This window comes from Kogia breviceps, chromosome 9 (genome assembly GCF_026419965.1).
Source record: "Kogia breviceps isolate mKogBre1 chromosome 9, mKogBre1 haplotype 1, whole genome shotgun sequence".
Taxonomy (NCBI): Eukaryota; Metazoa; Chordata; class Mammalia; order Artiodactyla; family Physeteridae; genus Kogia; species Kogia breviceps.
The window spans coordinates 100300066-100322961 of NC_081318.1; positions in this window are offsets into that span (position 1 = coordinate 100300066).

The following is a 22896-nucleotide window of genomic DNA, read 5'->3' on the forward strand; positions in this document are numbered from 1 at the left end:
AAGGACATTTGATCTATTTTTCTTAATTTAACATTTGTTACTAAAGTGAAATTTTAAAAGGCAGGAGAGGGAATTCCCTGGCGGTCCAGTGGTTAGGACTCAGCGCTCTCACTGCCGAGGGCCCGGGTTCAATCCCTGGTTGGGGAACTAAGATCCCGCAAGCCATGTGGCATAGCCAAAAAAAAAAAAAAAAAGAGAGGGCTTCCCTGGTGGCGCAGTGGTTGAGAGTCCGCCTGCCGATGCAGGAGACACGGGTTCGTGCCCTGGTCCGGGAAGATCCCACATGCCGCGGAGCAACTAAGCCCGTGAGCCATGGCCACTGAGCCTGTGCGTCCGGAGCCTGTGCTCCGCAACGGGAGAGGCCACAACAGTGAGAGGCCCGCATACCGCAAAAAATAAAAAAAATAAAATAAAAAAAAAAAATAAAAGAGAGAGAGAGAGAATCAGGCATAATTGCAGCTTTCCCCTATCATACAAAAAGCAGGGGTGAAAGAGCTGGACAGTCCCCCACCCTGAAGGCACTAAGACCCGAAGATGGAGTCTCAGAGAATTTCCAAAATAGTTCTTTTGCCCATTTTTGAAAATTCACAATTTCCAAGAAGTTATTAAAAAACTGAATTAGTAAATTCATTTCTCATTTGCAGACCACATGGAAACAACTTCCTTACTTTGATGATCGAAGAAAGGAAAAAGCAAAGAAAGTAAATTGTTAAAAGCCGTAAATATTAGTAATGGTTTTGTTCTCAATAGTCTGGACCTTTGGATTTCCAACAGGGCAAATAAACATAACCTGAAATCGTTTAAGACAAAGTCAAATTTCATTTTTTACCACCACCCGGAAGAGCTTTCTCTGTGATGGCAAATGCATTCTGATTTAATGCTGAAAATAATAGCTTGGTAATAGCAATGTTATCAATAACTAAGAATCTACTGTATGCAGATGCTATGTTACTGCATTACATAAATTATCTCATTTAATTTAATTCTCGCTTTACGTGTAAGGAAACTAATGCTTATGAGGGTTACAGCACCAGGAAGTAATGCAATGTATTGGTCAGGCTATGGGTTGTTGAAAATGGGTAGTTGGTCTAATGGAGTAATTTTATGGCTGTCACAGGCAATAACAACCTGATGTATAACCGCTGGAGGGAAAGAAAGAAGGTTCAATCTAAACGGCAGGACAGTCACTCTCCAAAAGGCAGCATGGTCGTGGCCAACCGTGGGTCACGTTTCATAAGATCTCCAGGTCAGCGAGAAACAGCTAATACTAGGAAAACACTGGGAGGGAGAGTTCCTCAGTCTTCCCTTACTTAGATCCACTCCTTTCTCTTTGATGAGGACATTTGAGATTGCTTTCACACAAACTCTCCATGAGTTCTTTCCATCAGCCATTCAGTCCCTTACTCACTCCAGTGGGACTATCTGCTCACCTCCTCTCCAGCAATCTATAGCTCCCACTTCCCCTGGACCCAGCTCAGCTTCCAGAAAGCCTTCTCTGATCTGCTGATCACGCCTCTCTTCCTTCTTTCATCATTCTCTACAGTGCTTGGAATTGTGTTTTCCCAACCAAACTATAAGTTCTTCAAGGGCCAGAATTCTGCTTCTGCTTTTCCTGTCTCTCCAAGTGCCTATTAAATTAATGCGCTAATGATAATTTTATTCTTCTTTAGGTTAAAGATGTTGAATGCAGAGGATACGACTTCCAAACCACACTAATCAATCAAGATACCTATGGCTCAGGGACTCCTTAAAACTCCTTAATGCATTATTCAGCCAGTTGATTGACTCTATTTTCCATCTGTAATAAATGTACATGCCGTCTTCCCAAACAATATCTCAGTAAGTAGAAGATAATTCAACTTCACTTAAAACCTGCCACTGGTTTCTATGAGCCACTAAAGCACTTACTTTTTATGAGCTCGGAGCTCCTGGGTCCATCAAAATTTTTGTCTACGAACCTTCTTAACTACATCACTCTAGATTCTTACATCTCTTCTCATTAAGTAATTCTACTCATCTGTACTATTTTGGCTAACCTATGCTGTGATGTCAAACAAACCCAGATTTCTTGGTGGTGTAAATGTAACATAAAAGTTTAGGTTTGGCTCATACAAGTTCTCATCCATCCAATCACTATGCCAGGGGAAAAGAGCGGATAGAGGAGAATCAATTGCCTCCACCTAAAAGGGACTCATGTCTCTTTCACTTTTAGTCCATTGGTCAGAAATGGTCACATGGTCTCAAGTCACTTGCAAAGGAAGCTGGAAAACGTAAGGAAGCACACAGCCATTCAGTAAGCATTTACTAAGAGTCTGTGACACACCATCCTTCACGGCCCAGCCCAAATGCCTTTTCCTCCACAAAGTGCCCTCCAGTATTCCCCAAACAGGTGTGCTCTCATCTTTGCTCCAAATTCCCAACACCCCACTGGCCCCTGTCCATACTTTCCATAGTTTATATTCTCTGTCATAGATGGAATGTGCTTGTTTTATCCACATCTTTCAAACCCTAAGCTCCTTGAAGGAAGGGGCTGTGTCATAGTCAGCTCTTTAAGACCCCTTTTATTTTCTTTATTTTTTTTAACATCTTTATTTGAGTATAACTGTTTTACAATAGTGTGTTAGTTTCTCCTTTACAACAAAGTGAATCAGTTATACATATACATATGTCCCCATAACTCTTCCCTCTTGTGTCACCCTCCCTCCCACCCTCCCTATCCCACCCCTCTAGGTGGTAAGACCCCTTTTAAAACCAAGCACAGCTCAAGGATCTTTGCTGAGTTCCTGAGAATCAGATAGGGGTCCAGGAATGTAGGAATCCAAAAGCACATTTGAGAAAACAGAAGGGGAAGAAGAGCAGCAAAGTTTATTGAAATTCAAAAGCAAAAGCCTCCCTTTGGAAAATGCTTTCTCCTTTTCTCATGTTTGTTGGGCATAGAAAGATGGCATCATTTGAAAACACCGGCCATGACCGAACGATATATTAGATATTTGTCTAATATTGGCAGTTAAAAAAAAAAAATGTTCCTTTGAACAGTCTCCTGCCAAAGCAAAGCTCTCTCTCCCAGCACTGCTTTAAAAGTTAGAAGGCAGCTTTCTGCCCATTCCGAATCACCAGAAGTGAAGTATCAGGTCATAAATACCCCCCAGTGACTGACTGGGCTAGCTGGTGTGGGTTTTTTCCCTTCTACTTTGCAGAAAGAAAAGACAGTAAAAGTTCCTTCAGCGAGCTGCCAAGGTGCTCCCAAGCCATTGTGCAGAATCATTGTCAGGTTAAATTAGGGAGTACAGACTCCATGAGTGTAAAAAAATCAATACTTGATGGAAGATTGCTCCCCAGAAAATCTGTTTTGATTCCAGGATTAATTTGCGACCAAAGGCTTCTGCAAAATGACATGCCATTAGTCAGAAAATGAACACATTCTGTCTTTGAAATTGGATGGAAATATGTCAGCTGATTGACCCATTCATTCTCCTCACTCTCTGGGCAGAAAGAGTAGGTGTGGTAGCTACGTGAACTAGTGCCCCAAACCTGGTCCATTTTCAAAACAGGATAAAAAAGTATTTTTTTAAAGTCCAGTGTGAATTGGCAGTAGTCTCCAGGCCATTGTTGGAAAGCTATTGCAAATGTGTTTCATCAAGGCAAATGCATTTGTCTCGAAGGCCCGGCTCTCCTGAGTTTTCTAAGCCTCACAATAAACCCTACTAAAAATGTTAAAGTAAACCAAGGATTTTTGCCCCCAAAGCAGTGACCTGCAATATTAATGACAATGTAATGTCTTTGTCATATATAAAGTCACACCCCTCTCACTCCTGTCTCTTAGGTTTCTTCAACTAAAAGCTTTTGCACGAAATAAAGAAAGAAGCAAGTTCCAGCTCCTCGTATGTGCTAATGTCATCGGTCTGCAGGGCCTTTCCCAGCTGGTGCAGTTAGATCTGCAGCAGGTATGAATTTCATGCCACAGACCCTCATACACATAAATATCACTTGCTTTATTTCCTTTATATCAAATTAAGTCTGATTCTGAGGTCATCAGTCATCATGAGGAATGTTACTCTATCTCCCAGGGTCATGAAAAGGGCCCAAGAGCTTTGGCAGATGTTCAAACATACCCTTCTGTTCTCTGTTCAACTGGTAACCGCCGACAGCCTCAGAGTCCAAGCCTGCACGGTCCCTTGAAGGTGGTTCTTTTTCCGTCAACCTTGCTGTTCCGGTGCCACGAATCAGGCTTTCCTTTCCTTTCTGATTTCTGCCATCTTCCCTAAAAGACATGCACCTTTCTCTCCTCCTCCCAGAGTCTCCTTGATAAGCTCATCATTGTCAACACCAACACAAGGAAAAGGGGTTGTTTTCAAACAACCAAGCTTTCCATTGTGCTTGGCAAAAGACAGCACAAATTCCTGGTTAGCTTGTGGGAATGGGACAGGGAAGTCAAAGGAAGACAACACCCACTGAATATGTCAATAATTCACACATCCACAGAGACACCCTGAAGGATACTTCTGCCACATCTCCGCCAAAGGTTCCTGCCCCTGCCCTCCAAGACACAGGCTTCATCTCCCAGTGCAAAAGGACATTCTCATCTACTTGCTGATGTGCTCTGGGCCCGCAGATGGCTGCTAACAGTGTCAAACATGCTGAATGTGTGGAACAGGAGGGGGGTCATGACATTAGATGTTTGTATTCATTTCGCTGGGAGAGGAATCGCCAAGGTGAAGCTCACCTCCTTCTCTGAGTGCCTTTCCCTGCAGATACCGAAGATAAAGGCAACAGTTCCACGGCTAACAACCAGGCAGCGGCAACAGTCCCTGCCAGAGAGGACCGTGGGGCTGAACCTCATCATCCATGGTGACTCCATTAGAATCCTCTTACTTGGGGGTAAATGGAGATGGCAGGAGATTGTCTTGAAACCCGCATTGAAAAAGAAGAGCTTCAAAATTGCTGTGTAGGCGCTGGGGCTCCAGAGGCTCCCGAGAGCTCCTTGCTATGCCAGTTTAACAGCTCACCCTTCGGATTATATAGCTCACGTTGACAATATCCGACGTTCAGAGAGAAAAAGGACCTTAGAGAAAAAAACAGACACCAGCACCCAACGGATAGCACGCCAGCCTGCAGTCCAACGAAAGCATCTAATTCCCATAGTTCAGTCTGCTTGAGCAGTCCCAGCTCCTTGGGCACCTGAATTAGTGACCCCAGGGGACAATTATGAGAGCGTGAATCTTCACTCTTTAAAAAACATGTGGATTATTTTAAAACTAATTAAATAAACTAGATGACTAAACAAAGTTATACGAGGTTTCCTCACCCTTGCTTGCAACTGGGAAGAGAAAAGTGACATCAAACACCCATATGTTCCAGTAACACATAATAATCCTGTTTATTTCTTTTTTTTTTTTTTCTTTTTTTTTTTTTTTTTTTGTGGTACGCGGGCCTCTCACTGTTGTGGCCTCTCCCGTTGCGGAGCACAGGCTCCGGACGCGCAGGCTCAGCGGCCATGGCTCACGGGCCCAGCCGCTCCGCGGCATGTGGGATCTTCCCGGACCGGGGCACGAACCCGTGTCCCCTGCATCGGCAGGCGGATTCTCAACCACTGCGCCGCCAGGGAAGCCCCTGTTTATTTCTTTTTGCACAGTAGCAGATATGCTAGGTCTATCATAAAATAAAAGGAAGATTTCTGAGCAAATGGAAAGAGAACTGTCAAAATCTAGTCCCCACTAGACATGAAAGAACAGTTTCAACTGAAATTAAGACCACAACTTCTGAAATCTTTCTCCAAGTAGATAAAGATTGAAGAAGTTGGCATCATAATTGATTACACCAAAATATTTCCACCTTCACTTTAGGATCTTAAATATTAGGGCTCAGTTACTGAACGTCTGTCTTTTATTTCTACTTTAGAACATCAGCCTCCAGGGACTTCCCTGGTGGTCCAGCGGGTAAGACTCCACGTTCCCAATGGAGGGGGCCCAGGTTCAATTCCTGGTCTGGGAACTAGGTCCCGCATGAATGCTGCAACGAAGAGTCTGCATGCTGCAACTAAGACCCAGTGCAGGTAAAATAAATAAATATTTTTTTTTAAAAAAAGATCATCACCCTCCAAACACTAGAAATATATCCAGCCTTGTCACAGCATAACACGGGGACTGGAACCCTGAATAAGGAACCTGAAAATGTGGACCCTTTGGCCAAGTCGTCCACTAGCTCCAGAATTCTAGGGTCTTCTACAAAGTACAGGACTTTTCTAAACCACAGATAACTGGGAAGATTTTTAGATCGTGTCCTCAGAACTCTTGGTATCCCCTTTTTACAGACACATTGAAGAAGAGGTGTTTCCATACACAATGCATTGAAGATGTGGTATTTGAATATGCATTGAGGAAGAGGTATTTGAATTAAGTTCTGTTGAGTCTCCAAATGTGGTCAGGCTTGAATGGCAAATGATGACCCAAAAGACTGATTCCCTCTGATTCTGCTAGCTCTAAAGCAACTTAATGCCAAAATTCTCAGTTGGCTAGTAATGTCTGTTGACAGAGCTTAAATAACAGTGCCTGTGTATATTCTTTTTTTAAAATTTTCATTGGAGTATAGTTGATTTACAATGTTGTGTAAGTTTCAGGTGTACAGCAAAGTAAATCAGTTATACATACATATATATCCACTCTCTTTTAGATTCTTTTCTCATATAGGCCATTACAGAGTATTGAGTAGAGTTCCCTGTGCTCTACAGTAGGTCCTTATTCGTTATCTCTTTCATATATAATAGTGTGTTTATGTCAGTCCCAATCTCCCCTTTATCCCTCCCTCCCCCTCTTCCCCCCTGGTAACTATAAGATTGTTTTCTATTTCTGCGACTCTACTTCCGTTTTATAAATAAGTTCATTTGTACCCTTTTCTTTTAAGACATTCCATATATAAGCAATGTCATATGATATTTTTCTTTCTGCGTCTGACTTCACTCAGTATGACGGTCTCTAGGTCCATCTATGTTGCTGCCATATTCTTTGTTTATATTCCGATAACTTAAACAAACCAGCCTTGAAACCATGTTGAAAGAGAAAGAAGATAGTCAAGATATATCTGCAGCTAATTCAAAAGAGTCTCCTTAAAATTTTAAAAGGAAAGAATTCTTGGTTATTCTCCCTAAACTATGTGGTGGGAATGTGGAAGGTTTAGGGCCAGCAAGATGAAAAGATGTTTCTGGAGAAAGCCCCTGCCCACTCTCAAGTAATGTCCACGTATATGTCCTCTGAAAAAGCCACTGATGACTTGAATCACATTTTCTGGTCTGAAATGTTTCACTGTAAGCATTGTTTTATGGGGGGTCACAGAGATGTAACCTCTGAAAGGTAAGCACAGGCAGAGAAACAGAGGGCCCAGAACTCCAGAGGAGACCCCATCTACCTGCCCACATTTCCTTTGTCTTGACCACACTCAGATGACTGGGGTCAGAAGACCCACCAGAGCGCAGTTCCAGGCTGTCCCACCGCTGCCACAATCACTCCCACCTTGACTTTGGCTCATACAGTTCTACCTTTCCTAACTAACTCAGTTCTCAGGGTCCTTTCCCTTCTTTCCATCTCAGTAGTGTTTATCAGGCACACTGACATACGTTGTTCCTTAACAGTAGTTTTTGGAGGTCTTTGCTCTAAGTAGAAGCCTGAAGCACTAGGAGGGCATAAGATTTGGAATCAAACTGAAGTGAGATCAAAATCTGACTGGGAAGGGGGTGCAAATGAACTTATTTACAAAGCAGAAGTAGAGTCCCTGGTATAGAAAACAGACTTATGGTTACCAGGGAGTAAGAGGGGGAGGGATAAATTGGGAGATTGGGACTGACAGATACACACTACTACATATATAATAGATAACTAATAAGGACCTACTGTACAGCACAGGGAACTCTACTCAGTGCTCTGTAATGGCCTACATGGGAAAAGAATCTTTAAAAAAAAAGTGGATATATGTATATGTATAACTGATTCACTTTGCTGTACACCTGAAACTAACACAACATTGTACATCAACTGTACCCCAATAAAAATTTTAAAATAAATAAATAAATGAAATAAAGATCTGATTGGGAGACCCTTAGGGAAATTAGTTAAGCTTGCTTAGCCTAATTAGCCATCTGAGAGGTCTTGAGTCAAAAGAATGGACTTGAGCACTAGTTCGTGGTAGATGCTCAAAACATCTTTACCCCTCCCCTGCTCTTTGAGCTCTTCTCCATCTGCATATGCTTGCCTTTCCAACTATACTGTGAGCTCCTGAAACGGAATGACCGCCTCTCTTTCTAGGCACTTCTAAGGTAGCATGCTGTGATTTGAAGTTAAAGACAATGGGTTCAAATCCAAGCCCCACCCACCCACACCATTCCCCTCCCTAATTGTGAAAGTTTGAACAAGTTATTGGGTCTCTTGAAATCCTAACTTCCTCAACAGGTGGGGCGGAAATAATAATCATCTCATAGGGTTGATGTGAGAACCAATGGCATAAGTACCTAGCACATCCCCGGGCACTTGGTAAGTGTTCCATTAAAGGATCATCTCCTTCCTAATTAACGTTCTTTCATCTCGACAGGCTGTATCTAGATAATTCATCTGCCTGGTACTCAACACCAAGAGGTATGGGATTCAGTCTTCCAGTTTTTGGTCAAAAATTCTCCCATAGCATCATGTCTCCTCATTCACTGAACGCCGAAGGTCCCTGACCCGGAGGAGAGCAACTTGGCAAGGTGTGCAGTAGCCCCAGCCAAACTGCTAGAGCAACTCAGTGAGTCAAAAGACAGTTAATTTCAGAATTTAGCATTAACCCGAGTTTCTCTCTTTCTCTTCTCCCCACGCTCAACCTTCTTAGAGGATGCAGCAAGAAAGTCAACCTTAAGAAAAACTTCCCAGAAAGATCATTCATTCCTTCCCTGTCCTAGGTATTGAGAGGGGTATAGGGATAAATTGACAAAGGCAAAAAAAGATTGGCTGGATTGTGAAATCCCATAAAGAAGAACTTGAGAAAGACCTTACCTCCAAACTAAATTTCCCTGCAGAAGTTTCAGTTTTGAAGTTCATTTAGGCATTTCTTAAAAGAATTCATGTGTGGGCTTTTCTACTTTGGTAAAGGACAATGAACTTTACGTGTGACTTTCCATCAGAGTTTGCAGATGTAGTTCACGGGAGTTAATGACTTTTTTTCTCTTCTATTTCACGTAGCAAGATAAAACCGAGCTGCACTAGTGTTTTCCTATAGCAGGGTGACTAGTCAATACTTTGCTACTTGCTCTGTCAATGCCATCAGAATATTGTTGAATGATTTAGGAACAACCATGTAATTTCCTTCCCTAGCAAGAGCAAATTAGGCACTTACTAAATAATTGACAAAAATACTTAATTCTAGAGACTCACAATTCATGGGTCAGCATAGGAACCCATGACTTTATGAGTTAAAAAGGTAAGGGGGAGGGACTTCCGTAAACCAGAAATATCAGGCTAAGTGTTTCGCCCCGTGTGTTTATATGGGTGATAATCTTGTCTAAAGTGGCTGCATGTCTGCAGGCTGGCGGTGTAGACCAGAGTCCGCATCACTAACTTGAGAACATCACAAGCATATGCCAGCCACCTTTCAGGGTCTACACATAGAATCACATTCAATTTAGACCACTGTTTCACCTAAAGAAGGGTGAAGGGATCCTGGATGGTAAAAAGTAGTAGATGTCCTCTACTTTGGACTAAAAAAAAAAAATCATACACATGTCTGACCAGTTTGTGTATGATTCCCCAGTCCCCAGGAGATGTCCCAAACACATTTTTATTTGTTTTTAAAGCTTTAGTAATGGGAGGAGGACAGTGAAAGGTAAAGTGGAAAGAAGACACATAAGGTTTCTTTCTTCCCTACCTCCTATCTTATCCAGAAAAAAAAAAAAATTCAATTACTAGCCTAACACAGAGAATAAGACATGCGGCTCTGAAAAGGCAGCTGGGGCATGTAGAACCTCATGTCTTAATGAAACAGAATCCAGCACAGAGGGCCACAGTGGGGTTGAAGGCTTGGAGACTCTTACCTTCTGGTTGGTGTCTGAGCTGTAGAAAAAAATCTGTGTATCTCTGAAAAGTCAAAAAAATTATAAAAATAAAGTTACCATTTCAAGAGGGCTGAACAAAAGATCCTAGCTAGGTAGGCTGTCTTTGGCTCTGAATAAAAGGATGCAATGTATCTCCCAGAGGTATAAATGACTCCATAGTGCTACTCAGGCCCTCTGTCCCAACACACAGGATTATTATGACCCTCCACCTGGCCCGCCACACACACACACACACACACACACACACTCATACACACACACTCTCACACTCACATTTATATTTCATATTCCAATAGACCTGGGCAGGGCAGCCATTACACCAAGCAACATTCAAAATAACTTCAAAATCAACTTTCATATTTGTTTTCCTTGGAATCCCTTGGCATGGCTATGAAACTTCTTATGATATAGAAATGCCTGGAGAGAGCAGAGCCTTCGTATTTGGGGGATAGGTACAGTATTAAGTAAAACAACAACAGCAATCCAGATGGTTCAGCTAATAGAGTCACAGCAGTAAGTCTATATTATACCAGGGGGGACTGAGATTACTAAGAGAGAAGTAAAATGCCTCAGGATTAAGCAAGGCTCTAGCTGTTTTCTGCTAGGAAAGCCTTAATGGAGCTGAATGTTCTTAACTTCAAAAATTACTCAACAAAAACAAGTGAAGATTAGGAGAGAGACAGGGAATGGGGAGAATTCGGTCAAGAAAGAGTTGGAAAGCAATTGAAGATAGTTGACACACTTAGAGACACTGAATCCATCTTTCTACCCATTAAGGAGGCACTCTTGTTACCCACACGTATTGTGCAATGCAGCGGAATGTGCCGATATTTTGGATAAATCAAAAAGGGGGTTCCATCTTTCATACTCCCTATCATGGTGAAAATTGGAAAGCTTATGAGATGTTATAAATCTCCACTTAATTTTTAATTGAGGTATAGTCATAACACAAAGTTTATTCGTAAGCTATATAGACGGGGCTTGATTCTCAGAAAGAGAAACAGGAAGTAATAGTCAAGTCTCTCTTGCCACATAGGTGTGAACTAATAGTGCTGTATGCAGTTTGCCTACCAGCCTCACACCTCACTTTTCATGGCTTCTCCCACTCTCATTTCCTAAGCCCTGATCCTAATTGTTTTTCTGATATTGTATTTCATATCTATTATTGTTGACCATATTTAAATTATTTTTAAAGGCTTAAACCATACTGCTCATATTTATTTGTGTCTTAAAACACAGTTAGGGACTTCCTTGGTGGTCCAGTGGTTAAGACTCCGTGCTTCCACTGCAGGAGGTATAGGTTCGATCCCTGGTCAGGGAACTAAGATCCCTCATGCCGTGCAGCACGGCCAAAAAAAAAAAAAAAAAAAAAAAACCACTGTTAAATCCCTTCTGGCTATCTCTGTTACAGTCCAGAAGTGTACACATGAGCGTCCACTCATGACATAATTAATCAATCAACTGCTAGGGGAAGCTGAATGATAACAGTGGTTCTCAAAGAGCGTCTCCTGGGCATCACCTGACAATTGATTGCAAATGAAAATTCTCAGCTGTCTCCCCTCCACTCTCCCGGAACGACTGTTTAAGTTTCCTAGCTCTGCATAACAAGTTACCACAAATTCAGCAGCTCAGAACAACACACGTGTATTTATCTCACAGTCTTCGTGGATCCGGAGTCAAGAACAGGTTAGTGGGGACCTCTGTTCACAGTGTCAGCAGCCTGAAAATCAAGGTGTTATCAAGGGCTGTGATCTCAGCTGAAGCTTGGAGTCCTCTTCCAAGTTCACTAGTTGTTGGAAAAATTCAGTTCCTTAGAGTTGTAGGACTGTGTTTGCTTTTGTGCTGGCTGATGAGGTGGGGTGGGGGGCATTCCAGCTCCTAGAGGCTGCCCACTGTACCCTGCCACGTAGCCTTCTCCACAGTCTGACAATTTGCTTCTTTGAAGCCAGCAGGATATCTCTTGCTTTGAATCTCTCCAGTCTGCTAACACGAAGCCATAGATAACGTATTATAAAGTAATATGATGTAATGATGATTATCTCATCGCCCTTGCCATATAACATAAACTAGTCAAGGGAGTGAAACCTCATCATATCCAAAGCCCCTGCCTACACTCAAGGGCAGGGGATGCTACCAGGGGTAGGAATTTTGGGGGCCATCTCAGGATGCTATCTGCCACACCTGTTGAATCAGAATAAACAATGTGAGATCCCAGACTGTTTCCCCATACCTCCCAACTCTTCAGCATAAATTGAGACATTTAAGAAGATGCTATAATTTCAGGATTCTCTTGAATGAATGCTTGCTTAGTCCTTCAAAAGAAGCTTTCCCCCACAAAAATATTCAGCTACCTTGAGCCTCACAGGTACACCCCGCTCTATGTGGGAAATCAGACTTTCCCTGGCAGCCAAAAGACCAGATCACTCAGGGGTGAATTACATGACTCATTTTCCTGGCCTCCATGAGCATAAAGGTTATAGATGGCCGTATATTTATGCTGCCATTGTTAAAAATTCAACTGTAGCATTTATTTCAATGAACTCTTTTGACTACATGTTAAACAGATGCACTAAGGAAATACATAAAACATTATCTCTATTAGTTCAAATTTTCTGACTCTTTAAAAGCTTCCGATGACTGAAGGAAAAATGCATCTGTAATATACCCCCCTGCCATTACAAATACATTCATTAAACTACAAGCAGCTTGACAATAAGTGGGCATTAAGCACGTACATGCACACACACACACATACACACAGAGTAGCTTTTATGTGGAGATTTTCTTATAGCACATTATGTTTAAGACTTCACAGTTATTAATAGACTGGAATAGTACATACAAACTACCAAAGGGCTGCTTTAAATTGTAATGATCCCTTCAGTGTCTTAGGTGTTTTCTAAGTACCCTCTAGTCCTAAATGCACAGTGCTGCCTGGTGGTGTCCACCACGGACAGTGGGCCTTCTGCTCTGTTGGACTCTGAGTGGACAGAAGAGAAGCTGACATTCCTGTGGGTCTTTGTTTTGTCCCTGCCCAATTTCCAGCCCCAAATCTCCTCCTGGGTAGAGGTGGTTTTGTAGTGCGATACTAACTCATTTGGTGGGTCCTACATCTTGACTAAAATCTACCCAGGGAGAAGTCCCCAAAATCATCCAAGCTTTTGTCAAAGTTTACTGATACGGAAGGCACTTGCCTTTGAGAGGAGAATAAAAGACATTCCCTCCAATGCTGTCTGCAGTGGCTTTGCCCAGGCACCACACCAGTCTGAATCAAGTCACCTTTCCTGGTGGACAGCAGGGCGTACCTATGCCCACACCTGGCTTATGCAGCCAGGTACACTTAGAGAAGGCGGCTGATTGGAGCCACCTTGGGATAACACACACTCGGTGCTTCTTTTGCCCTGCTCCCTAGTGGAATGGTGTCTCTCTGTAATCGCCAAACAGTAAGTTGCACCAACAGAAACCACCGTGCAGAGCATGATAGGACTAACTCTGCCAAAAATGACAAGCTGAGGTGGCACGGCCACCATGAGAGAAGTGGCTTGGCCTATTGCCACAGCAATTAGGAAAGGATGCCTCTCCAGGTTCAGGGCCCACCAGTGCTGAGAGTTACTGTTTGTGCTTGAAAATTCACCCCAAGAGGAGACCCACAAGCTCCTCTGTGCAGGGCCTGGAGAGCCCCAGACACTCTTGTTGGAGAAACAGGGAATCTATTGCGGGGAGCAGAATAATTAGACAATACCAGCCCCGGTGATTTAGTGTAACACATCCCAAATGGTGAGTGGAACGTCTCCTTGTCTTGGATTGAGGACAAGGAAATAAGGGGCGGTCATTAAGAAGGGAGTTACCCCTCATTCCCAGTACTGACTAGGGTAGGGGGACACCTCCTTTGAATGACATGCGTTTTGCAGATGAGAAGTTGACACCTAAAGGGGTTGCACCACAGCAAGTTACTGATGATGCCAAGACTCAAACTTTGGTCTACAAACACTGTGTTCGGTTTTCAATATGATTTTTCCATCTTAAACCCATCATTACTGAAACTTAGTGCAGTCATCATTCGCAACATATGCATACATCAAATCTTTACATTGTAATATCCCTTTTTTTCCACATCTTTTTTGGAGTATAATTGCTTTACAATGGTGTGTTAGTTTCTGCTGTATAACAAAGTGAATCAGCTATACATATACATACATCCCCATATCCCCTCCCTCTTGAGCCTCCTTTCCACCCTCCCTATCCCATTCCTCTAGGGGATAAAAAATGGAATAAAACACTGAGCTGATCTCCCTGTGCTATGCAGCAGCTTCCCACTAGCCAACCATTTTACGTTTGGTAGTGTATATACATCAGTGCTACTCTCTCACTTCATTCCAGCTTCCCCTTCCCGCCACATGCCCTCAAGTCTGTTCCCTATGTCTGCATCTTTATTCCTGCCCTGCCATTAGGTTCATCAGTACCACTTTTTAAAATTCCATATATATGTGTTAGCATACGGTATTTGTTTTTCTCTTTCTGACTTACTTCACTCTGTATGACAGTCTCTAGGCCCATCTACCTCACTACAAATAACTCAATTTCGTTCCTTTTTATGGCTGAGTAATATTCCATTGTATATATGTGCCACATCTTCTTTATCCATTCATCTGTTGATGGACACTTAACTTGCTTCCATGTCCTGGCTATTGTAAATTGTGCTGCAATGAACATTGGGGTACATATATCTTTTTGAATTATGGTTTTCTCAGGGTATGTGCCCAGTAGTGGGATTGCTGGGTCATATGGTAGTTCTATTTGTAGTTTTTTAAGGAACCTCCATACTGTTCTCCATAGTGGCTGTATCAATTTACATTCCCACCAACAGTGCAGGAGGGTTCCCTTTTCTCCACACCCTCTCCCGCACTTATTGTTTGTAGATTTTTTGATCATGGCCACTCTGACCGGTGTGAGGTGATACCTCGTTGTGGTTTTGATTTGCATTTCTCTAATGATTAGTGATGTTGAGCATCTTCTCATGCATTTGTTGGCCATCTGTATGTCTTTTTCGGAGAAATGTCTATTTAGGTCTTCTGCCCATTTTTGGACTGGGTTGTTTGTTTGTGATACTGAACTGCATGAGCCGCTTGTATATTTTGGAGATTAATCCTTTGTCAGTTGCTTCATTTGCAAATATTTTCTCCCATTCTGAGGGTTGTCTTTTCGTCTTGTTTATGGTTTCCTCTGCTGTGCAAAAGCTTTTATGTTTCATTGGGTCCCATTTGTTTATTTTTGTTTTTCTTTCCATTTCTCTAGAAGGTGGGTCAAAAAGGATCTTGCTGTGATTTATGTCATAGAGTGTTCTGCCTATGTTTTCCTCTAAGAGTGTTATAGTGTCTGGCCTTACAGTTAGGTCTTTAATCCATTTTGAGTTTATTTTTGTGTATGGTGTTAAGGTGTGTTTGAAAATGACTATACTACCCAAAGCAATCTATGGGTTCAATGCAATCCCTATCAAATTACCAATGGCATTTTTCACAGAACTATAAAGAGAAATTTGCAACTTGTATGGAAATGCAAAAGACCCCGAATAGCCAAAGCAATCTTGAGAAAGAAAAACAGAGCTGAAGAATCAGGCTCCCTGGCTTCAGACTATACTACACAGCTACAGTAATCAAGACAGTATGGTACTGGCACAAAAACAGAAATATAGATCAATGGAACAAGATAGAAAGCCCAGAGATAAACCCACACACATATGGTCACCTTATCTTTGACAAAGGAGGCAAGACTATGCAATGGAGAAAAGACAGCCTCTTCAATAAGTGGTGCTGGGAAAAATGGACAGCTATGTGTTATACCTTAAGCTTATACAATGTTATCTGTCAATTATATCTCAATAAAACTGGGGAGGAAAACCCTGTCTTATGCCTCAGCCAACAGAGCACTGTTTCTAGAATCCTCTGGGGGCCTTAAATGGAAGACATCAGAGAAGTGTGGAATAATGTATGTTTTCCTATAGAATCATTGGCTATCTGTGGTAAGAGAAGATTACCTGATCACATTCTAACCTTAGATTCAACTCCTGAAAAAGCTAATAATATCCCTTCTTTGGTCCCACTGCTCTCAGGGGCTGAATGAGGGTAAATTAGCAGCAAAGTGTCGAAATAACGGTTCCAAAAGAGAAAGTTGAAATAAATGGAACAGACACAGAAGACCTAGAAGAAAAGGTTGTTCCCTGTTGATGAAGGAATGACCTTCTGTCCAGATTATGCCGAGCAAAAAGATTAGAACCGAGCTAAAGACAACAGGACAGTTAACCCTCCCCACCATGTCCTCCCCTCCCTCATGTCAGGCAGGACCTTGAAACAGAGAGGGGTTGGAGTGGGGACTGAGGAATAAATCATTTCACTTTACATCAGCAACCCAATTCCTGGTGCTGCTGTATTTGGGGTTGACCCCACTCAGGAGTCTCCAGGCTCAGCCTCTCTGACAGCAGGAGAAAAATGTGAACAGGGAATGACAGCGACAACACACTTTGTGTGGATGCCAGGGTCAGATCAGGTTACACAAGATGGTGAATTATCCATATAGAGGGATTTACTTGGTTCAAAACTTGTCCCCCGAATGTCCCTTGGTGATGTGCCCTGTTCCTCTAAAGGAGGGCTCACAACCAACCTGAGAGAGGTTCATGTAAATCAAGCCTAACTCTTGGCCTGCTTTTTCAGGGAACTTGACTTCAGAAAAGAAAAAAGCTGATGGTGGAAAATTTCAGACATTTTACAAACATCCCTCTTTCCCTATCCCACCCCCAAAGTCACTCCCACAGCCCCTCCCTCTCAGTGTCCTAGCACCTGTACCAGAGGAAGCGCCTTCTCCATGCCTGACTCCCTCCAGGAGTATCTGTCATTCTTTAATTTGGTAGCCTCCCTTCTTCAGGCTCCTTGTAGCAGACCTTTTCACTTCACCTCCCTCTCTTCCCCCTTCTGTCCTCTTGGAGGCCCAGTGGAAGGAGGGTTTTTTTTTAATTTTTAAATCTGTGATCTCTTTTTTTTTTTTTGAGATTTTATTTTCCTGGCCCTAGAGGAAAACACTTCTGAGCGCATTGGAGACTTCTAGGAAGGGGCAGATTGGGTTAAATAATAAAAGTGAGCTGATGGGAATTCTGGCCCCATCCGGTGTTTGGGCCTGGAGTGATGAAAGCTGTTTTTGCACAACTACTCCTGGAGAAGGAATTTCAGGACATGTTATTTTCTTCTCTTGCTACCCTTGTCCAGTCTACATTCCTGGGTACCTACAATGGTGAGAGCAAGACAGTCCACTCCTAAAAGCAACGTCACGTGAGATTTGTTTTCATTTTCCTTTAGAAAAACTGTGAGTATTCTGGGGCCACTTGAGACCTCAGTAAAGCTATGGTGTGATCCATACCTTTAAGAGTGTCACCGCGTATATGCACTACTATGTATAAAATAGATAACTAATGAGAACCTACTGTATAGCACAGGGAACTCTACTCAGTGCTCTGTGGTGACCTAAATGGGAAGGAAATCCAAAAAAGAGGGGATATATGTATACGTATAGCTGATTTGCTTTGCTGTACAGTAGAAACTAACACAACATTGTAAAGCCAATAAAATACGCCAATAAAAATGAAGTTTAAAAAAAAAAAAAGTGTCACCTTTCCAGGGAAGTGATTTAGAGAATTCGACAGCGGCTAGCCTTGCTGTCGGCTGGTAAAAGGGCACAGCGAGAGCAATGCTTGCCCTTCTTTCTTTTAACCCACCCACTAAATAACGAGCATCCTGTCCCAGTCCGCAGGTGAGAGCACCAAATGGTCCATTTCCAAGTTCGGTCCTATAGCGCCACCTGGTGCTAACTATTCTAATCACTCCTTTAGCCGATCAAATGAAAAATACCTTTACAAATTTCTTCTCGCAAGTCCCAACTACATATAAGTTTCAGTTAACACAGTGCCAAGCTCACATAGGAAGGCAAAGTTCAGATTAAAGGGAAACATTAGCATTGACGTTCATTCAGTGACTCACAGGGCATGGTGGTTTTTACTGTCATCGTTGCTGTTGTCAACAGAATTCCAAAGAGGGGAATTTAACAGAATTTGGTGTCTGAGATATGGTAGCTTTTTTCAAATTATCAATGAATTGCACTTTATGAGGCACAAATAATAGTTCATTGAAAATCTAACAAGTATAGTGTTCATTGTTAAAGAGATAATACCTTGAGTAATTAAAATGCTTAAGGAAAGGCAAGCTCGCCGTAACTGAACATTATCCATAACAAAGGGTTATATTTCTTTTTTCTTTATTTTCATATTTTAGAATATTCCTATAAAATAGGGATTTTTGTCTTATGGCTACCAGGGGATAAGGGCGGGAGGGATAAATTGGGAGATTGGGATTGACATATACATACTACTATAAAATAGATCACTAATAAGGACCTACTGTAGAGCACAGGGAACTCTACTCAATATTCTGTAATGACCTATATGGGAAAAGAATCTAAAAAAGAGTGGCTCTATGTATAACTGATTCACTTTACTGTACACCTGAAACTAACACAACATTGTAAATCAACTGTACGCCAATAAAAATTTTTTTTAAAAATAGGGATGTCTGTGCCCATCCCTCCCTGAGAAGAGGGAAATACAAGAAGTAATAGAAGCTTTCATGGTTTCAGAATTACCTCAGGGGCCTTGAGGTTACCATTCTGAAAATAAAAGTGTATATACAAAAGGCAAACACCTATTCAGAACTCGAGGTGTACCTCAAAAGTCGATGTATGTATTTTATTATTATACTTTTTCCTAAAATTGAGTTTAGCAAAACATTTCTATTAATTAAAACCAGTCTACACCACACATGAATGCACTTTATAAATGAATACATATTTGCAAATTCTCACATATAACCTGTCCCAAGGGCTCAAGGCCTGAAAGAAATTAGTGACGGCTCTGAGCTCTTGGATGATGAGAATTATGTCACTCGAAAAATAAATTCGTCACTGGCGTTCTAAATAGAGCGTGGAGACTGAGAGGGAATTGGTTAAACAAATACAGATGTAATCAAAATAACTAACTTTTGAGCATTTACTATCTGCCCAGCACTGTTCTTAGTGTTTAATATGCATCATCTCACGTAATCCACACAACAACGGGTACATGGATGTTCTAGTAGATTTATTCATGTCAGCCAAAAAGCAAAAACAGTTCAATTATTCATCACTTGATGAATGAATAAATAAAAGGTTATCCTTACAATAGAATATTATCAAGCAATAGAAAGGAAGTACTGATAGATATTACAACATGGAAAATCCTTGCAAAGATTATGCTAAATAAAAGAGTCCAGACACAAAAGGCCACAAATCGCATGACTGCACTTATATGAAGTGTCCAGAATAGGCAAATTTGTAGAAACATAAAGTATATTGGTGTTTGCCAGGAGGTGGAAGGAGGAGGGGATGAGGAGTGAGTGCTTTTCATTTGGAGTAAAGGTTCTGGAACTAGATAGAGGGGATGGTTGCACAACCCAATAAATATACTAAAGAAACACTGAGTTGTAGAGTTTAAATGGGTGAACGGTATGGTATGTGAATCATGTCTCAAAAAGCTGTCTAAAAAAAAAAAAAGACAACGTGGCTTCTGCCTTGTCGTCCTCTGTCCTGAACCACTCTCTCTCGGCGGGGGCGGGGCAGCTCTCTTGTTAGAAGTGGCAGGGAACCGAGGTCTCCAGTCAACAGCCCTGTGAGTGAGTCACCTTGAAAGCAGATCCTTCCTTCCTGGCCAAGCCTTCAAGGTGACTGCAGCCCAGCCCACATCTTGACTGTAACTTCACAAGATGCCCAGCTAAGCCATTCCTGGGGTCTCCTGACCCTCAGACCATGTGAGGTGATAAACGTTTGTACCTCTAAGCTGCTAAGTTTGGGGACAATTTGTTACACAGCAATAGACATATTCTTAAGTAAAAAAGCAAGAGGCGAAACATGCACACTCTGATTCCTTTTTCATTTAAAATATATCAATACGTAAGTAGAAAAAAAATCACAATTACTCCTATCTGTAGGTGGAGAGACTATTTGTATTTTTTTCCTTCTAACTTATCATTATTTTCCTACTTTTCTACAATGAATCTGTTTCTATAATCAAAAGCAATTACGTTACTTTTATAGGTGAAATTAAGGGCAAGGTAGGGAAAGGCTTTGATAATAACCCAGGCATGAGACGAAAGCTTGGGAAAGAGCAACATCAGTGTCAAAAAAAAAAGAAAATACAAGCAACGTTTGAAAGAAGAAAGAAGAGGCAGAAGTTGCTGAATATATGAAAGACCAGGACGAAAAACAGAGTCTACACAGATCTCAGTGACTGTGCATTTAGTCACCCTGCTCTGTCGTTTAAAAGTCTTTCTGCGGGCTTCCCTGGTGGCGCAGTGGTTGAGAGTCCGCCTGCCGATGCAGGGGACACGGGTTCGTGCCCCAGTCCGGGAAGATCCCACATGCCGCGGAGCGGCTGGGCCCGTGAGCCATGGCCGCTGAGCCTGCGCGTCCGGAGCCTGTGCTCCGCAACGGGAGAGGCCACAACAGTGAGAGGCCCGCATACCGGAAAAAAAAATTTAAAAAGTCTTTCTGCGTGTCACCTACTATCCCAGCAGCACTGCCCTGTCTCCACTACTGAGATGTTGATGCAACTACCTTCAGCGCCACTACAAGCCACCAGGCACGAACCTCGGAGAAAGTTCTCTCATTCCTCAAGGAAGATAAAAGACTACAATCATAGGAACACTTGCCTTCTCTCATATTATTACAGCCCAGGACTGGGTATAGGCTGTGGTTCAGATACGTTCCATGTGTCGCATAGCTGCTATTTATTAAACATTTTCTAGGTGCCGGCACTGAGCTCCACACTTTTTTTTTTCTCTCTTTTTTTAAATCGAAGTATAGTTGATTTACAATGTTGTGTTAGTTTCAGGTGTACTGCAAAGTGATTCACTTATATAAATATATTCTTTTTTCACATTCTTTTCCATTACAGGTTATTATAAGATATTGAATACAGTCCCCTGTGCTATACAATAGGACCTTACGTTTACCTATTTTATATGTAGTAGTGTGTATCTGTTAACCCCAAGCTCCTAATTTAACCTCTCCCACCTTTCCCCTTGGGTAACCATAAGATTGTTTTCTATGTCTGTGAGTCTGTTTCTGTTTTGTAAATAAGTTCATTTCTTACGTATGATGTCTCAGTTATTCCTCACAACTTTTCCTGTTAGTAGTTTGAGTATTCTGTCCGTGTTTTAGAGAAGAGGAAACTCGGTGTTGAGAGAGGTTAAGTGACTTGTCCAAGGCGTCCCTGCTAGTTAATGGCAAAGCTCAGTGTGAACTCACTTCTGTCAAAAGAAACAGAGTAACCCTCTGGCCGTGTGTGTATGGCTGACCCAGCGCCTCTCGCTCGAAAGACCTGTGTTGCAGGCAGCACAGTGCTGCGCGCGCACACACACACACACACACACACACACACACACACACACACCCCTCCCCGACCCCTGGTGCCAGAAAGTTTTAGGATCTAGACCAAGCCAGCCCTGAGTTCCCCAGATGCTACCAGCGCAGGTGAGGACTTCGTGTCAGCCACTTGTAACTATCACGGCATCAATCATTCAAAGCCACAGGCACAAACAGGCCATAAATCTTCTTTTTTTTTTTTTGCAGTACGCGGGCCTCTCACTGTCGTGGCCTCTCCCGTTGCGGAGCACAGGCTCCGGACGCGCAGGCTCAGCGGCCGTGGCTCACGGGCCCAGCCGCTCCGCGGCACGTGGGATCTTCCCGGACCGGGGCACGAACCCGCGTCCCCTGCATCGGCAGGCGGACTCTCAACCACTGCGCCACCAGGGAAGCCCCATAAATCATTTTAAAGGTACAATACATATCCATCCTTATTACTGGAATCACTTGAACTCTAATGCCTCTTGTATTTATTAAAATGGAGACATGAGTTTATACAAAGGCTGTGACTAAGAAGAATAAAAATAATACCTCAGGTAGCATATTCTTTAAGTTTTAAAACCACTCTTGCACCGTGACCACTGAGGTATAAGCGCAAAGACAGGGGGCTGTGGGTTTGGTGTGGGTTTGTCGTGCTGGTATTCCCCGTTTTTGCTAAGTGAAGGAAGCTGGCACTTATTTGGTGATAGAAGAAAAGGAAACAACAGTGCCTCTAAACATCAGGCTCTGAAATTCTGTCTGTGTGGATATTCACAGAAGACGAGGAGCTTCATTAAGCCATAAAAAAATAATAATAATAAATAAATAAATCATGGTTTCCAGGAAAAGGAGACCAAGAAACAGACGTTTCTCAGAGCTCATGGGGTTGTTGAACAGGAATATGAGTAAAAGGAAGATAGAGGTGTGTTATCCCAAGCATCCCTCATTCTGGATGAAAAGCAAAGAAGAAAAACGAGAGGGAAGGAGAAAAAGGAGAAGGAAAGGAAAAAGAAGCCAGAGAAGGGATGTGCAGGGAGGGAATCAGGATAGGGGTGGGAGTGAGAGGCTGGAGAAAGTGAGAACCAAGATCAAGGGACTGAAGTAAAGAGAGGAAGAACCGAGGGGAGGAGGGGGGATGGGCGTCCTTGGGTTCTTGCCGGGACTCCCCCGGGAGCCCCTTCACAAGGAAGAAAGAGGGCCTTTCTCAAAGAAGCCTTTACATTTTTTTCTCTTATATTCTCATTTCCCAAAAGGGATTTCTGAGAGGGGAAAAGCCTACTGTCTTCAATGAACTCCAAAAGTTTAAGGACTCTCTTAATTAGTTTCTTAAACTCGAGTGGATAGCAAGT